Source organism: Euwallacea fornicatus, unplaced genomic scaffold (assembly GCF_040115645.1).
Source record: "Euwallacea fornicatus isolate EFF26 unplaced genomic scaffold, ASM4011564v1 scaffold_90, whole genome shotgun sequence".
Lineage (NCBI taxonomy): Eukaryota > Metazoa > Arthropoda > Insecta > Coleoptera > Curculionidae > Euwallacea > Euwallacea fornicatus.
In genome coordinates this window covers 246,916-263,376 of record NW_027096058.1, presented here as the reverse complement: position 1 = coordinate 263,376, position 16,461 = coordinate 246,916, and positions in this window count along the sequence as shown.

Here is a 16,461-nt window from a genome sequence, read left to right as displayed (position 1 = left end):
GTTCAAAACTTGAAAAGTCACGAAAGATGTATGTTTGTGCACATAAATTACTAGTTTTCTAAAAAACTCACCAAGATACAATGAAGCCTTATTTGTCATGTTAAAGAGCTCGTCGAGGAGATTCTGTGGTAAAATTTTGAAGGTATTTGGAGCTCATTTGCCGATGTTACGTAGGTTCAAAGCTTGAAAAGTCACGAAAGATGTGTGTTTGAGCACATAAATTACTCGTTTTCTAGAAAACTCACCGAGATATAGTGAAGCGTTATGAGTCATGATGAAGAGCTAAACGAGATGACTCTATGATCAATTTTATAAGCAATTTGAAGCACATTTGCCGAAGTTACGGACGTTCAAATCTTGAAAAGTCACGAAAGATGTGTGTTTGAGCACATAAATTACCCGTTTTCTAGAAAACTCACCAAGATATAATGACGCCTTATTTGTCACGTTAAAGAGCTCGTCGAGGAGATTCTGTGGTAAAATTTTGAAGGTAGTTGGAGCTCATTTGCCGAAGTTACGGAGGTTCAAAACTTGAAAAGTCACGAAAGATGTGTGTTTGACCACATAAATTACCCGTTTTCTAGAAAACTCACCAAGATATAATGACGCCTTATTTGTCACGTTAAAGAGCTCGTCGAGGAGATTCTGTGGTAAAATTTTGAAGGTAGTTGGAGCTCATTTGCCGAAGTTACGGAGGTTCAAAACTTGAAAAGTCACGAAAGATGTGTGTTTGACCACATAAATTACTCGTTTTCTAGAAAACTCACCGAGATATAGTGAAGCGTTATGAGTCATGATGAAGAGCTAAACGAGATGACTCTATGATCAATTTTATAAGCAATTTGAAGCACATTTGCCGAAGTTACGGACGTTCAAATCTTGAAAAGTCACGAAAGATGTGTGTTTGAGCACATAAATTACTAGTTTTCTAAAAAACTCACCAAGATACAATGAAGCCTTATTTGTCATGTTAAAGAGCTCGTAGAGGTGATTCTGTGGTCAAATTTTGAAGGTAGTTGGAGCTCATTTGACGAAGTTACGGAGGTTCAAAGCTTGAAAAGTCACGAAAGATGTGTGTTTGAGCACATAAATTACCCGTTTTCTAGAAAACTCACCAAGATATAATGAAGCCTTATTTGTCACGTTAAAGAGCTCGTCGAGGAGATTCTGTGGTAAAATTTTGAAGGTAGTTGGAGCTCATTTGCCGAAGTTACGGAGGTTCAAAACTTGAAAAGTCACGAAAGATGTGTGTTTGAGCACATAAATTACTCGTTTTCTAGAAAACTCACCAAGATACAATGAAGCCTTATTAGTCGTGTTAAATTACTCGTCGAGGTGATTCTGTGGTCGAATTTTGAAGGTAGTTGGAGCTCATTTGCCGAAGTTACGGAGGTTCAACACTTGAAAAGTCACGAAAGAAGTATGTTTGTGCACATAAATTACTCGTTTTCTGGAAAACTCACCAAGATACAATGAAGCCTTATTAGTCGTGTTAAATTACTCGTCGAGGTGATTCTGTGGTCAAATTTTGAAGGTAGTTGGAGCTCATTTGCCGAAGTTACGGAGGTTCAACACTTGAAAAGTCACGAAAGAAGTATGTTTGTGCACATAAATTACTCGTTTTCTGGAAAACTCACCAAGATACAATGAAGCCTTATTAGTCGTGTTAAATTACTCGTCGAGGTGATTCTGTGGTCAAATTTTGAAGGTAGTTGGAGCCCATTTGCCGAAGTTACCGAGGTTCAAAACTTGAAAAGTCACGAAAGATGTATGTTTGTGCACATAAATTACTAGTTTTCTAAAAAACTCACCAAGATACAATGAAGCCTTATTTGTCATGTTAAAGAGCTCGTCGAGGAGATTCTGTGGTAAAATTTTGAAGGTATTTGGAGCTCATTTGCCGATGTTACGTAGGTTCAAAGCTTGAAAAGTCACGAAAGATGTGTGTTTGAGCACATAAATTACTCGTTTTCTAGAAAACTCACCGAGATATAGTGAAGCGTTATGAGTCATGATGAAGAGCTAAACGAGATGACTCTATGATCAATTTTATAAGCAATTTGAAGCACATTTGCCGAAGTTACGGACGTTCAAATCTTGAAAAGTCACGAAAGATGTGTGTTTGACCACATAAATTACCGTTTTTCTAGAAAACTCACCAAGATATAATGAAGCCTTATTTGTCACGTTAAAGAGCTCGTCGAGGAGATTCTGTGGTAAAATTTTGAAGGTAGTTGGAGCTCATTTGCCGAAGTTACGGAGGTTCAAAACTTGAAAAGTCACGAAAGATGTGTGTTTGACCACATAAATTACTCGTTTTCTAGAAAACTCACCAAGATATAATGAAGCCTTATTTGTCACGTTAAAGAGCTCGTCGAGGTGATTCTGTGGTAAAATTTTGAAGGTAGTTGGAGCTCATTTGCCGATGTTACGTAGGTTCAAAGCTTGAAAAGTCACGAAAGATGTGTGTTTGAGCACATAAATTACTCGTTTTCTGGAAAACTCACCAAGATACAATGAAGCCTTATTAGTCGTGTTAAATTACTCGTCGAGGTGATTCTGTGGTCAAATTTTGAAGGTAGTTGGAGCTCATTTGCCGATGTTACGGAGGTTCAAAGCTTGAAAAGTCACGAAAGATGTATGTTTGTGCACATAAATTACTAGTTTTCTAAAAAACTCACCAAGATACAATGAAGCCTTATTTGTCACGTTAAAGAGCTCGTCGAGGAGATTCTGTGGTAAACTTTTGAAGGTAGTTGGAGCTCATTTGCCGAAGTTACGGAGGTTCAAAACTTGAAAAGTCACGAAAGATGTGTGTTTGACCACATAAATTACTCGTTTTCTAGAAAACTCACCAAGATATAATGAAGCCCTATTTGTCACGTTAAAGAGCTCGTCGAGGTGATTCTGTGGTAAAATTTTGAAGGTAGTTGGAGCTCATTTGCCGATGTTACGGAGGTTCAAAGCTTGAAAAGTCACGAAAGATGTGTGTTTGAGCACATAAATTACCCGTTTTCTAGAAAACTCACCAAGATATAATGAAGCCTTATTTGTCACGTTAAAGAGCTCGTCGAGGAGATTCTGTGGTAAACTTTTGAAGGTAGTTGGAGCTCATTTGCCGAAGTTACGGAGGTTCAAAACTTGAAAAGTCACGAAAGATGTGTGTTTGAGCACATAAATTACTCGTTTTCTAGAAAACTCACCAAGATATAATGAAGCCTTATTTGTCATGTTAAAGAGCTCGTTGAGGCGATTCTGTGTTCACTTTTTGAAGGTAGTTGGAGCCCATTTGCCGAAGTTACGGAGGTTCAAAACTTGAAAAGTCACGAAAGATGTATGTTTGTGCACATAAATTACTAGTTTTCTAAAAAACTCACCAAGATACAATGAAGCCTTTTTTGTCATGTTAAAGAGCTCGTTGAGGCGATTCTGTGGTCAATTTTTGAAGGTAGTTGGAGCTCATTTGCCGAAGTTACGGAGGTTCAAATCTTGAAAAGTCACGAAAGATGTGTGTTTGAGCACATAAATTACTCGTTTTCTAGAAAACTCACCAAGATACAATGAAGCCTTATTTGTCATGTTAAAGAGCTCGTCGAGGAGATTCTGTGGTAAAATTTTGAAGGTATTTGGAGCTCATTTGCCGATGTTACGTAGGTTCAAATCTTGAAAAGTCACGAAAGATGTATGTTTGTGCACATAAATTACTAGTTTTCTAAAAAACTCACCAAGATACAATGAAGCCTTATTTGTCATGTTAAAGAGCTCGTTGAGGCGATTCTGTGGTCAATTTTTGAAGGTAGTTGGAGCTCATTTGCCGAAGTTACGGAGGTTCAAATCTTGAAAAGTCACGAAAGATGTGTGTTTGAGCACATAAATTACTCGTTTTCTAGAAAACTCACCAAGATATAATGAAGCCTTATTTGTAACGTTAAAGAGCTCGTCGAAGTGATTCTGTGGTAAAATTTTGAAGGTAGTTGGAGCTCATTTGCCGAAGTTACGGAGGTTCAAAACTTGAAAAGTCACGAAAGATGTGTGTTTGAGCACATAAATTACTCGTTTTCTAGAAAACTCACCAAGATATAATGAAGCCTTATTTGTCATGTTAAAGAGCTCGTTGAGGCGATTCTGTGTTCACTTTTTGAAGGTAGTTGGAGCCCATTTGCCGAAGTTACCGAGGTTCAAAACTTGAAAAGTCACGAAAGATGTATGTTTGTGCACATAAATTACTAGTTTTCTAAAAAACTCACCAAGATACAATGAAGCCTTATTTGTCATGTTAAAGAGCTCGTCGAGGAGATTCTGTGGTAAAATTTTGAAGGTAGTTGGAGCTCATTTGCCGAAGTTACGGAGGTTCAAACCTTGAAAAGTCACGAAAGATGTGTGTTTGACCACATAAATTACTCGTTTTCTAGAAAACTCACCAAGATATAATGAAGCCTTATTTGTCACGTTAAAGAGCTCGTCGAGGTGATTCTGTGGTAAAATTTTGAAGGTAGTTGGAGCTCATTTGCCGATGTTACGTAGGTTCAAAGCTTGAAAAGTCACGAAAGATGTGTGTTTGAGCACATAAATTACTCGTTTTCTGGAAAACTCACCAAGATACAATGAAGCCTTATTAGTCGTGTTAAATTACTCGTCGAGGTGATTCTGTGGTCAAATTTTGAAGGTAGTTGGAGCTCATTTGCCGATGTTACGGAGGTTCAAAGCTTGAAAAGTCACGAAAGATGTATGTTTGTGCACATAAATTACTAGTTTTCTAAAAAACTCACCAAGATACAATGAAGCCTTATTTGTCACGTTAAAGAGCTCGTCGAGGAGATTCTGTGGTAAACTTTTGAAGGTAGTTGGAGCTCATTTGCCGAAGTTACGGAGGTTCAAAACTTGAAAAGTCACGAAAGATGTGTGTTTGACCACATAAATTACTCGTTTTCTAGAAAACTCACCAAGATACAATGAAGCCTTATTTGTCATGTTAAAGAGCTCGTCGAGGAGATTCTGTGGTAAAATTTTGAAGGTATTTGGAGCTCATTTGCCGATGTTACGTAGGTTCAAATCTTGAAAAGTCACGAAAGATGTATGTTTGTGCACATAAATTACTAGTTTTCTAAAAAACTCACCAAGATATAATGAAGCCTTATTTGTCACGTTAAAGAGCTCGTCGAGGTGATTCTGTGGTAAAATTTTGAAGGTAGTTGGAGCTCATTTGCCGATGTTACGTAGGTTCAAAGCTTGAAAAGTCACGAAAGATGTGTGTTTGAGCACATAAATTACTCGTTTTCTGGAAAACTCACCAAGATACAATGAAGCCTTATTAGTCGTGTTAAATTACTCGTCGAGGTGATTCTGTGGTCAAATTTTGAAGGTAGTTGGAGCTCATTTGCCGATGTTACGGAGGTTCAAAGCTTGAAAAGTCACGAAAGATGTATGTTTGTGCACATAAATTACTAGTTTTCTAAAAAACTCACCAAGATACAATGAAGCCTTATTTGTCACGTTAAAGAGCTCGTCGAGGAGATTCTGTGGTAAACTTTTGAAGGTAGTTGGAGCTCATTTGCCGAAGTTACGGAGGTTCAAAACTTGAAAAGTCACGAAAGATGTGTGTTTGACCACATAAATTACTCGTTTTCTAGAAAACTCACCAAGATATAATGAAGCCCTATTTGTCACGTTAAAGAGCTCGTCGAGGTGATTCTGTGGTAAAATTTTGAAGGTAGTTGGAGCTCATTTGCCGATGTTACGGAGGTTCAAAGCTTGAAAAGTCACGAAAGATGTGTGTTTGAGCACATAAATTACCCGTTTTCTAGAAAACTCACCAAGATATAATGAAGCCTTATTTGTCACGTTAAAGAGCTCGTCGAGGAGATTCTGTGGTAAACTTTTGAAGGTAGTTGGAGCTCATTTGCCGAAGTTACGGAGGTTCAAAACTTGAAAAGTCACGAAAGATGTGTGTTTGAGCACATAAATTACTCGTTTTCTAGAAAACTCACCAAGATATAATGAAGCCTTATTTGTCATGTTAAAGAGCTCGTTGAGGCGATTCTGTGTTCACTTTTTGAAGGTAGTTGGAGCCCATTTGCCGAAGTTACGGAGGTTCAAAACTTGAAAAGTCACGAAAGATGTATGTTTGTGCACATAAATTACTAGTTTTCTAAAAAACTCACCAAGATACAATGAAGCCTTTTTTGTCATGTTAAAGAGCTCGTTGAGGCGATTCTGTGGTCAATTTTTGAAGGTAGTTGGAGCTCATTTGCCGAAGTTACGGAGGTTCAAATCTTGAAAAGTCACGAAAGATGTGTGTTTGAGCACATAAATTACTCGTTTTCTAGAAAACTCACCAAGATACAATGAAGCCTTATTTGTCATGTTAAAGAGCTCGTCGAGGAGATTCTGTGGTAAAATTTTGAAGGTATTTGGAGCTCATTTGCCGATGTTACGTAGGTTCAAATCTTGAAAAGTCACGAAAGATGTATGTTTGTGCACATAAATTACTAGTTTTCTAAAAAACTCACCAAGATACAATGAAGCCTTATTTGTCATGTTAAAGAGCTCGTTGAGGCGATTCTGTGGTCAATTTTTGAAGGTAGTTGGAGCTCATTTGCCGAAGTTACGGAGGTTCAAATCTTGAAAAGTCACGAAAGATGTGTGTTTGAGCACATAAATTACTCGTTTTCTAGAAAACTCACCAAGATATAATGAAGCCTTATTTGTCACGTTAAAGAGCTCGTCGAAGTGATTCTGTGGTAAAATTTTGAAGGTAGTTGGAGCTCATTTGCCGAAGTTACGGAGGTTCAAAACTTGAAAAGTCACGAAAGATGTGTGTTTGAGCACATAAATTACTCGTTTTCTAGAAAACTCACCAAGATATAATGAAGCCTTATTTGTCATGTTAAAGAGCTCGTTGAGGCGATTCTGTGTTCACTTTTTGAAGGTAGTTGGAGCCCATTTGCCGAAGTTACCGAGGTTCAAAACTTGAAAAGTCACGAAAGATGTATGTTTGTGCACATAAATTACTAGTTTTCTAAAAAACTCACCAAGATACAATGAAGCCTTATTTGTCATGTTAAAGAGCTCGTCGAGGAGATTCTGTGGTAAAATTTTGAAGGTAGTTGGAGCTCATTTGCCGAAGTTACGGAGGTTCAAACCTTGAAAAGTCACGAAAGATGTGTGTTTGACCACATAAATTACTCGTTTTCTAGAAAACTCACCAAGATATAATGAAGCCTTATTTGTCACGTTAAAGAGCTCGTCGAGGTGATTCTGTGGTAAAATTTTGAAGGTAGTTGGAGCTCATTTGCCGATGTTACGTAGGTTCAAAGCTTGAAAAGTCACGAAAGATGTGTGTTTGAGCACATAAATTACTCGTTTTCTGGAAAACTCACCAAGATACAATGAAGCCTTATTAGTCGTGTTAAATTACTCGTCGAGGTGATTCTGTGGTCAAATTTTGAAGGTAGTTGGAGCTCATTTGCCGATGTTACGGAGGTTCAAAGCTTGAAAAGTCACGAAAGATGTATGTTTGTGCACATAAATTACTAGTTTTCTAAAAAACTCACCAAGATACAATGAAGCCTTATTTGTCACGTTAAAGAGCTCGTCGAGGAGATTCTGTGGTAAACTTTTGAAGGTAGTTGGAGCTCATTTGCCGAAGTTACGGAGGTTCAAAACTTGAAAAGTCACGAAAGATGTGTGTTTGACCACATAAATTACTCGTTTTCTAGAAAACTCACCAAGATACAATGAAGCCTTATTTGTCATGTTAAAGAGCTCGTCGAGGAGATTCTGTGGTAAAATTTTGAAGGTATTTGGAGCTCATTTGCCGATGTTACGTAGGTTCAAATCTTGAAAAGTCACGAAAGATGTATGTTTGTGCACATAAATTACTAGTTTTCTAAAAAACTCACCAAGATACAATGAAGCCTTATTTGTCATGTTAAAGAGCTCGTTGAGGCGATTCTGTGGTCAATTTTTGAAGGTAGTTGGAGCTCATTTGCCGAAGTTACGGAGGTTCAAATCTTGAAAAGTCACGAAAGATGTGTGTTTGAGCACATAAATTACTCGTTTTCTAGAAAACTCACCAAGATATAATGAAGCCTTATTTGTCACGTTAAAGAGCTCGTCGAAGTGATTCTGTGGTAAAATTTTGAAGGTAGTTGGAGCTCATTTGCCGATGTTACGGAGGTTCAAAGCTTGAAAAGTCACGAAAGATGTGTGTTTGAGCACATAAATTACCCGTTTTCTAGAAAACTCACCAAGATATAATGAAGCCTTATTTGTCACGTTAAAGAGCTCGTCGAGGAGATTCTGTGGTAAACTTTTGAAGGTAGTTGGAGCTCATTTGCCGAAGTTACGGAGGTTCAAAACTTGAAAAGTCACGAAAGATGTGTGTTTGAGCACATAAATTACTCGTTTTCTAGAAAACTCACCAAGATATAATGAAGCCTTATTTGTCATGTTAAAGAGCTCGTTGAGGCGATTCTGTGTTCACTTTTTGAAGGTAGTTGGAGCCCATTTGCCGAAGTTACCGAGGTTCAAAACTTGAAAAGTCACGAAAGATGTATGTTTGTGCACATAAATTACTAGTTTTCTAAAAAACTCACCAAGATACAATGAAGCCTTATTTGTCATGTTAAAGAGCTCGTCGAGGAGATTCTGTGGTAAAATTTTGAAGGTAGTTGGAGCTCATTTGCCGAAGTTACGGAGGTTCAAACCTTGAAAAGTCACGAAAGATGTGTGTTTGACCACATAAATTACTCGTTTTCTAGAAAACTCACCAAGATATAATGAAGCCTTATTTGTCACGTTAAAGAGCTCGTCGAGGTGATTCTGTGGTAAAATTTTGAAGGTAGTTGGAGCTCATTTGCCGATGTTACGTAGGTTCAAAGCTTGAAAAGTCACGAAAGATGTGTGTTTGAGCACATAAATTACTCGTTTTCTGGAAAACTCACCAAGATACAATGAAGCCTTATTAGTCGTGTTAAATTACTCGTCGAGGTGATTCTGTGGTCAAATTTTGAAGGTAGTTGGAGCTCATTTGCCGATGTTACGGAGGTTCAAAGCTTGAAAAGTCACGAAAGATGTATGTTTGTGCACATAAATTACTAGTTTTCTAAAAAACTCACCAAGATACAATGAAGCCTTATTTGTCACGTTAAAGAGCTCGTCGAGGAGATTCTGTGGTAAACTTTTGAAGGTAGTTGGAGCTCATTTGCCGAAGTTACGGAGGTTCAAAACTTGAAAAGTCACGAAAGATGTGTGTTTGACCACATAAATTACTCGTTTTCTAGAAAACTCACCAAGATACAATGAAGCCTTATTTGTCATGTTAAAGAGCTCGTCGAGGAGATTCTGTGGTAAAATTTTGAAGGTATTTGGAGCTCATTTGCCGATGTTACGTAGGTTCAAATCTTGAAAAGTCACGAAAGATGTATGTTTGTGCACATAAATTACTAGTTTTCTAAAAAACTCACCAAGATACAATGAAGCCTTATTTGTCATGTTAAAGAGCTCGTTGAGGCGATTCTGTGGTCAATTTTTGAAGGTAGTTGGAGCTCATTTGCCGAAGTTACGGAGGTTCAAATCTTGAAAAGTCACGAAAGATGTGTGTTTGAGCACATAAATTACTCGTTTTCTAGAAAACTCACCAAGATATAATGAAGCCTTATTTGTCACGTTAAAGAGCTCGTCGAAGTGATTCTGTGGTAAAATTTTGAAGGTAGTTGGAGCTCATTTGCCGATGTTACGGAGGTTCAAAGCTTGAAAAGTCACGAAAGATGTGTGTTTGAGCACATAAATTACCCGTTTTCTAGAAAACTCACCAAGATATAATGAAGCCTTATTTGTCACGTTAAAGAGCTCGTCGAGGAGATTCTGTGGTAAACTTTTGAAGGTAGTTGGAGCTCATTTGCCGAAGTTACGGAGGTTCAAAACTTGAAAAGTCACGAAAGATGTGTGTTTGAGCACATAAATTACTCGTTTTCTAGAAAACTCACCAAGATATAATGAAGCCTTATTTGTCATGTTAAAGAGCTCGTTGAGGCGATTCTGTGTTCACTTTTTGAAGGTAGTTGGAGCCCATTTGCCGAAGTTACCGAGGTTCAAAACTTGAAAAGTCACGAAAGATGTATGTTTGTGCACATAAATTACTAGTTTTCTAAAAAACTCACCAAGATACAATGAAGCCTTATTTGTCATGTTAAAGAGCTCGTCGAGGAGATTCTGTGGTAAAATTTTGAAGGTAGTTGGAGCTCATTTGCCGAAGTTACGGAGGTTCAAAACTTGAAAAGTCACGAAAGATGTGTGTTTGACCACATAAATTACTCGTTTTCTAGAAAACTCACCAAGATATAATGAAGCCTTATTTGTCACGTTAAAGAGCTCGTCGAGGTGATTCTGTGGTAAAATTTTGAAGGTAGTTGGAGCTCATTTGCCGATGTTACGTAGGTTCAAAGCTTGAAAAGTCACGAAAGATGTGTGTTTGAGCACATAAATTACTCGTTTTCTGGAAAACTCACCAAGATACAATGAAGCCTTATTAGTCGTGTTAAATTACTCGTCGAGGTGATTCTGTGGTCAAATTTTGAAGGTAGTTGGAGCTCATTTGCCGATGTTACGGAGGTTCAAAGCTTGAAAAGTCACGAAAGATGTATGTTTGTGCACATAAATTACTAGTTTTCTAAAAAACTCACCAAGATACAATGAAGCCTTATTTGTCACGTTAAAGAGCTCGTCGAGGAGATTCTGTGGTAAACTTTTGAAGGTAGTTGGAGCTCATTTGCCGAAGTTACGGAGGTTCAAAACTTGAAAAGTCACGAAAGATGTGTGTTTGACCACATAAATTACTCGTTTTCTAGAAAACTCACCAAGATATAATGAAGCCCTATTTGTCACGTTAAAGAGCTCGTCGAGGTGATTCTGTGGTAAAATTTTGAAGGTAGTTGGAGCTCATTTGCCGATGTTACGGAGGTTCAAAGCTTGAAAAGTCACGAAAGATGTGTGTTTGAGCACATAAATTACCCGTTTTCTAGAAAACTCACCAAGATATAATGAAGCCTTATTTGTCACGTTAAAGAGCTCGTCGAGGAGATTCTGTGGTAAACTTTTGAAGGTAGTTGGAGCTCATTTGCCGAAGTTACGGAGGTTCAAAACTTGAAAAGTCACGAAAGATGTGTGTTTGAGCACATAAATTACTCGTTTTCTAGAAAACTCACCAAGATATAATGAAGCCTTATTTGTCATGTTAAAGAGCTCGTTGAGGCGATTCTGTGTTCACTTTTTGAAGGTAGTTGGAGCCCATTTGCCGAAGTTACGGAGGTTCAAAACTTGAAAAGTCACGAAAGATGTATGTTTGTGCACATAAATTACTAGTTTTCTAAAAAACTCACCAAGATACAATGAAGCCTTATTTGTCATGTTAAAGAGCTCGTTGAGGCGATTCTGTGGTCAATTTTTGAAGGTAGTTGGAGCTCATTTGCCGAAGTTACGGAGGTTCAAATCTTGAAAAGTCACGAAAGATGTGTGTTTGAGCACATAAATTACTCGTTTTCTAGAAAACTCACCAAGATACAATGAAGCCTTATTTGTCATGTTAAAGAGCTCGTCGAGGAGATTCTGTGGTAAAATTTTGAAGGTATTTGGAGCTCATTTGCCGATGTTACGTAGGTTCAAATCTTGAAAAGTCACGAAAGATGTATGTTTGTGCACATAAATTACTAGTTTTCTAAAAAACTCACCAAGATACAATGAAGCCTTATTTGTCATGTTAAAGAGCTCGTTGAGGCGATTCTGTGGTCAATTTTTGAAGGTAGTTGGAGCTCATTTGCCGAAGTTACGGAGGTTCAAATCTTGAAAAGTCACGAAAGATGTGTGTTTGAGCACATAAATTACTCGTTTTCTAGAAAACTCACCAAGATATAATGAAGCCTTATTTGTCACGTTAAAGAGCTCGTCGAAGTGATTCTGTGGTAAAATTTTGAAGGTAGTTGGAGCCCATTTGCCGAAGTTACCGAGGTTCAAAACTTGAAAAGTCACGAAAGATGTATGTTTGTGCACATAAATTACTAGTTTTCTAAAAAACTCACCAAGATACAATGAAGCCTTATTTGTCATGTTAAAGAGCTCGTCGAGGAGATTCTGTGGTAAAATTTTGAAGGTATTTGGAGCTCATTTGCCGATGTTACGTAGGTTCAAAGCTTGAAAAGTCACGAAAGATGTGTGTTTGAGCACATAAATTACTCGTTTTCTAGAAAACTCACCGAGATATAGTGAAGCGTTATGAGTCATGATGAAGAGCTAAACGAGATGACTCTATGATCAATTTTATAAGCAATTTGAAGCACATTTGCCGAAGTTACGGACGTTCAAATCTTGAAAAGTCACGAAAGATGTGTGTTTGAGCACATAAATTACTAGTTTTCTAAAAAACTCACCAAGATATAATGAAGCCTTATTTGTCATGTTAAAGAGCTCGTTGAGGCGATTCTGTGTTCACTTTTTGAAGGTAGTTGGAGCCCATTTGCCGAAGTTACGGAGGTTCAAAACTTGAAAAGTCACGAAAGATGTATGTTTGTGCACATAAATTACTAGTTTTCTAAAAAACTCACCAAGATACAATGAAGCCTTATTTGTCATGTTAAAGAGCTCGTTGAGGCGATTCTGTGGTCAATTTTTGAAGGTATTTGGAGCTCATTTGCCGATGTTACGTAGGTTCAAAACTTGAAAAGTCACGAAAGATGTGTGTTTGAGCACATAAATTACTCGTTTTCTAGAAAACTCACCAAGATACAATGAAGCCTTATTTGTCATGTTAAAGAGCTCGTTGAGGCGATTCTGTGGTCAATTTTTGAAGGTAGTAGGAGCTCATTTGCCGAAGTTACGGAGGTTCAAAGCTTGAAAAGTCACGAAAGATATGTGTTTGAGCACATAAATTACTCGTTTTTTAGAAAACTCACCAAGATATAATGAAGCCCTATTTGTCACGTTAAAGAGCTCGTCGAGGTGATTCTGTGGTAAAATTTTGAAGGTAGTTGGAGCTCATTTGCCGATGTTACGGAGGTTCAAAGCTTGAAAAGTCACGAAAGATGTGTGTTTGAGCACATAAATTACCCGTTTTCTAGAAAACTCACCAAGATATAATGAAGCCTTATTTGTCACGTTAAAGAGCTCGTCGAGGAGATTCTGTGGTAAACTTTTGAAGGTAGTTGGAGCTCATTTGCCGAAGTTACGGAGGTTCAAAACTTGAAAAGTCACGAAAGATGTGTGTTTGAGCACATAAATTACTCGTTTTCTAGAAAACTCACCAAGATACAATGAAGCCTTATTTGTCATGTTAAAGAGCTCGTTGAGGCGATTCTGTGGTCAATTTTTGAAGGTAGTTGGAGCTCATTTGCCGAAGTTACGGAGGTTCAAAGCTTGAAAAGTCACGAAAGATATGTGTTTGAGCACATAAATTACTCGTTTTCTAGAAAACTCACCAAGATATAATGAAGCCCTATTTGTCACGTTAAAGAGCTCGTCGAGGTGATTCTGTGGTAAAATTTTGAAGGTAGTTGGAGCTCATTTGCCGATGTTACGGAGGTTCAAAGCTTGAAAAGTCACGAAAGATGTGTGTTTGAGCACATAAATTACCCGTTTTCTAGAAAACTCACCAAGATATAATGAAGCCTTATTTGTCACGTTAAAGAGCTCGTCGAGGAGATTCTGTGGTAAACTTTTGAAGGTAGTTGGAGCTCATTTGCCGAAGTTACCGAGGTTCAAAACTTGAAAAGTCACGAAAGATGTATGTTTGTGCACATAAATTACTAGTTTTCTAAAAAACTCACCAAGATACAATGAAGCCTTATTTGTCATGTTAAAGAGCTCGTCGAGGAGATTCTGTGGTAAAATTTTGAAGGTATTTGGAGCTCATTTGCCGATGTTACGTAGGTTCAAAGCTTGAAAAGTCACGAAAGATGTGTGTTTGAGCACATAAATTACTCGTTTTCTAGAAAACTCACCGAGATATAGTGAAGCGTTATGAGTCATGATGAAGAGCTAAACGAGATGACTCTATGATCAATTTTATAAGCAATTTGAAGCACATTTGCCGAAGTTACGGACGTTCAAATCTTGAAAAGTCACGAAAGATGTGTGTTTGACCACATAAATTACCGTTTTTCTAGAAAACTCACCAAGATATAATGAAGCCTTATTTGTCACGTTAAAGAGCTCGTCGAGGAGATTCTGTGGTAAAATTTTGAAGGTAGTTGGAGCTCATTTGCCGAAGTTACGGAGGTTCAAAACTTGAAAAGTCACGAAAGATGTGTGTTTGACCACATAAATTACTCGTTTTCTAGAAAACTCACCAAGATATAATGAAGCCTTATTTGTCACGTTAAAGAGCTCGTCGAGGTGATTCTGTGGTAAAATTTTGAAGGTAGTTGGAGCTCATTTGCCGATGTTACGTAGGTTCAAAGCTTGAAAAGTCACGAAAGATGTGTGTTTGAGCACATAAATTACTCGTTTTCTGGAAAACTCACCAAGATACAATGAAGCCTTATTAGTCGTGTTAAATTACTCGTCGAGGTGATTCTGTGGTCAAATTTTGAAGGTAGTTGGAGCTCATTTGCCGATGTTACGGAGGTTCAAAGCTTGAAAAGTCACGAAAGATGTATGTTTGTGCACATAAATTACTAGTTTTCTAAAAAACTCACCAAGATACAATGAAGCCTTATTTGTCACGTTAAAGAGCTCGTCGAGGAGATTCTGTGGTAAACTTTTGAAGGTAGTTGGAGCTCATTTGCCGAAGTTACGGAGGTTCAAAACTTGAAAAGTCACGAAAGATGTGTGTTTGACCACATAAATTACTCGTTTTCTAGAAAACTCACCAAGATATAATGAAGCCCTATTTGTCACGTTAAAGAGCTCGTCGAGGTGATTCTGTGGTAAAATTTTGAAGGTAGTTGGAGCTCATTTGCCGATGTTACGGAGGTTCAAAGCTTGAAAAGTCACGAAAGATGTGTGTTTGAGCACATAAATTACCCGTTTTCTAGAAAACTCACCAAGATATAATGAAGCCTTATTTGTCACGTTAAAGAGCTCGTCGAGGAGATTCTGTGGTAAACTTTTGAAGGTAGTTGGAGCTCATTTGCCGAAGTTACGGAGGTTCAAAACTTGAAAAGTCACGAAAGATGTGTGTTTGAGCACATAAATTACTCGTTTTCTAGAAAACTCACCAAGATATAATGAAGCCTTATTTGTCATGTTAAAGAGCTCGTTGAGGCGATTCTGTGTTCACTTTTTGAAGGTAGTTGGAGCCCATTTGCCGAAGTTACGGAGGTTCAAAACTTGAAAAGTCACGAAAGATGTATGTTTGTGCACATAAATTACTAGTTTTCTAAAAAACTCACCAAGATACAATGAAGCCTTTTTTGTCAAGTTAAAGAGCTCGTTGAGGCGATTCTGTGGTCAATTTTTGAAGGTAGTTGGAGCTCATTTGCCGAAGTTACGGAGGTTCAAATCTTGAAAAGTCACGAAAGATGTGTGTTTGAGCACATAAATTACTCGTTTTCTAGAAAACTCACCAAGATACAATGAAGCCTTATTTGTCATGTTAAAGAGCTCGTCGAGGAGATTCTGTGGTAAAATTTTGAAGGTATTTGGAGCTCATTTGCCGATGTTACGTAGGTTCAAATCTTGAAAAGTCACGAAAGATGTATGTTTGTGCACATAAATTACTAGTTTTCTAAAAAACTCACCAAGATACAATGAAGCCTTATTTGTCATGTTAAAGAGCTCGTTGAGGCGATTCTGTGGTCAATTTTTGAAGGTAGTTGGAGCTCATTTGCCGAAGTTACGGAGGTTCAAATCTTGAAAAGTCACGAAAGATGTGTGTTTGAGCACATAAATTACTCGTTTTCTAGAAAACTCACCAAGATATAATGAAGCCTTATTTGTCACGTTAAAGAGCTCGTCGAAGTGATTCTGTGGTAAAATTTTGAAGGTAGTTGGAGCTCATTTGCCGATGTTACGGAGGTTCAAAGCTTGAAAAGTCACGAAAGATGTGTGTTTGAGCACATAAATTACCCGTTTTCTAGAAAACTCACCAAGATATAATGAAGCCTTATTTGTCACGTTAAAGAGCTCGTCGAGGAGATTCTGTGGTAAACTTTTGAAGGTAGTTGGAGCTCATTTGCCGAAGTTACGGAGGTTCAAAACTTGAAAAGTCACGAAAGATGTGTGTTTGAGCACATAAATTACTCGTTTTCTAGAAAACTCACCAAGATATAATGAAGCCTTATTTGTCATGTTAAAGAGCTCGTTGAGGCGATTCTGTGTTCACTTTTTGAAGGTAGTTGGAGCCCATTTGCCGAAGTTACGGAGGTTCAAAACTTGAAAAGTCACGAAAGATGTATGTTTGTGCACATAAATTACTAGTTTTCTAAAAAACTCACCAAGATACAATGAAGCCTTTTTTGTCAAGTTAAA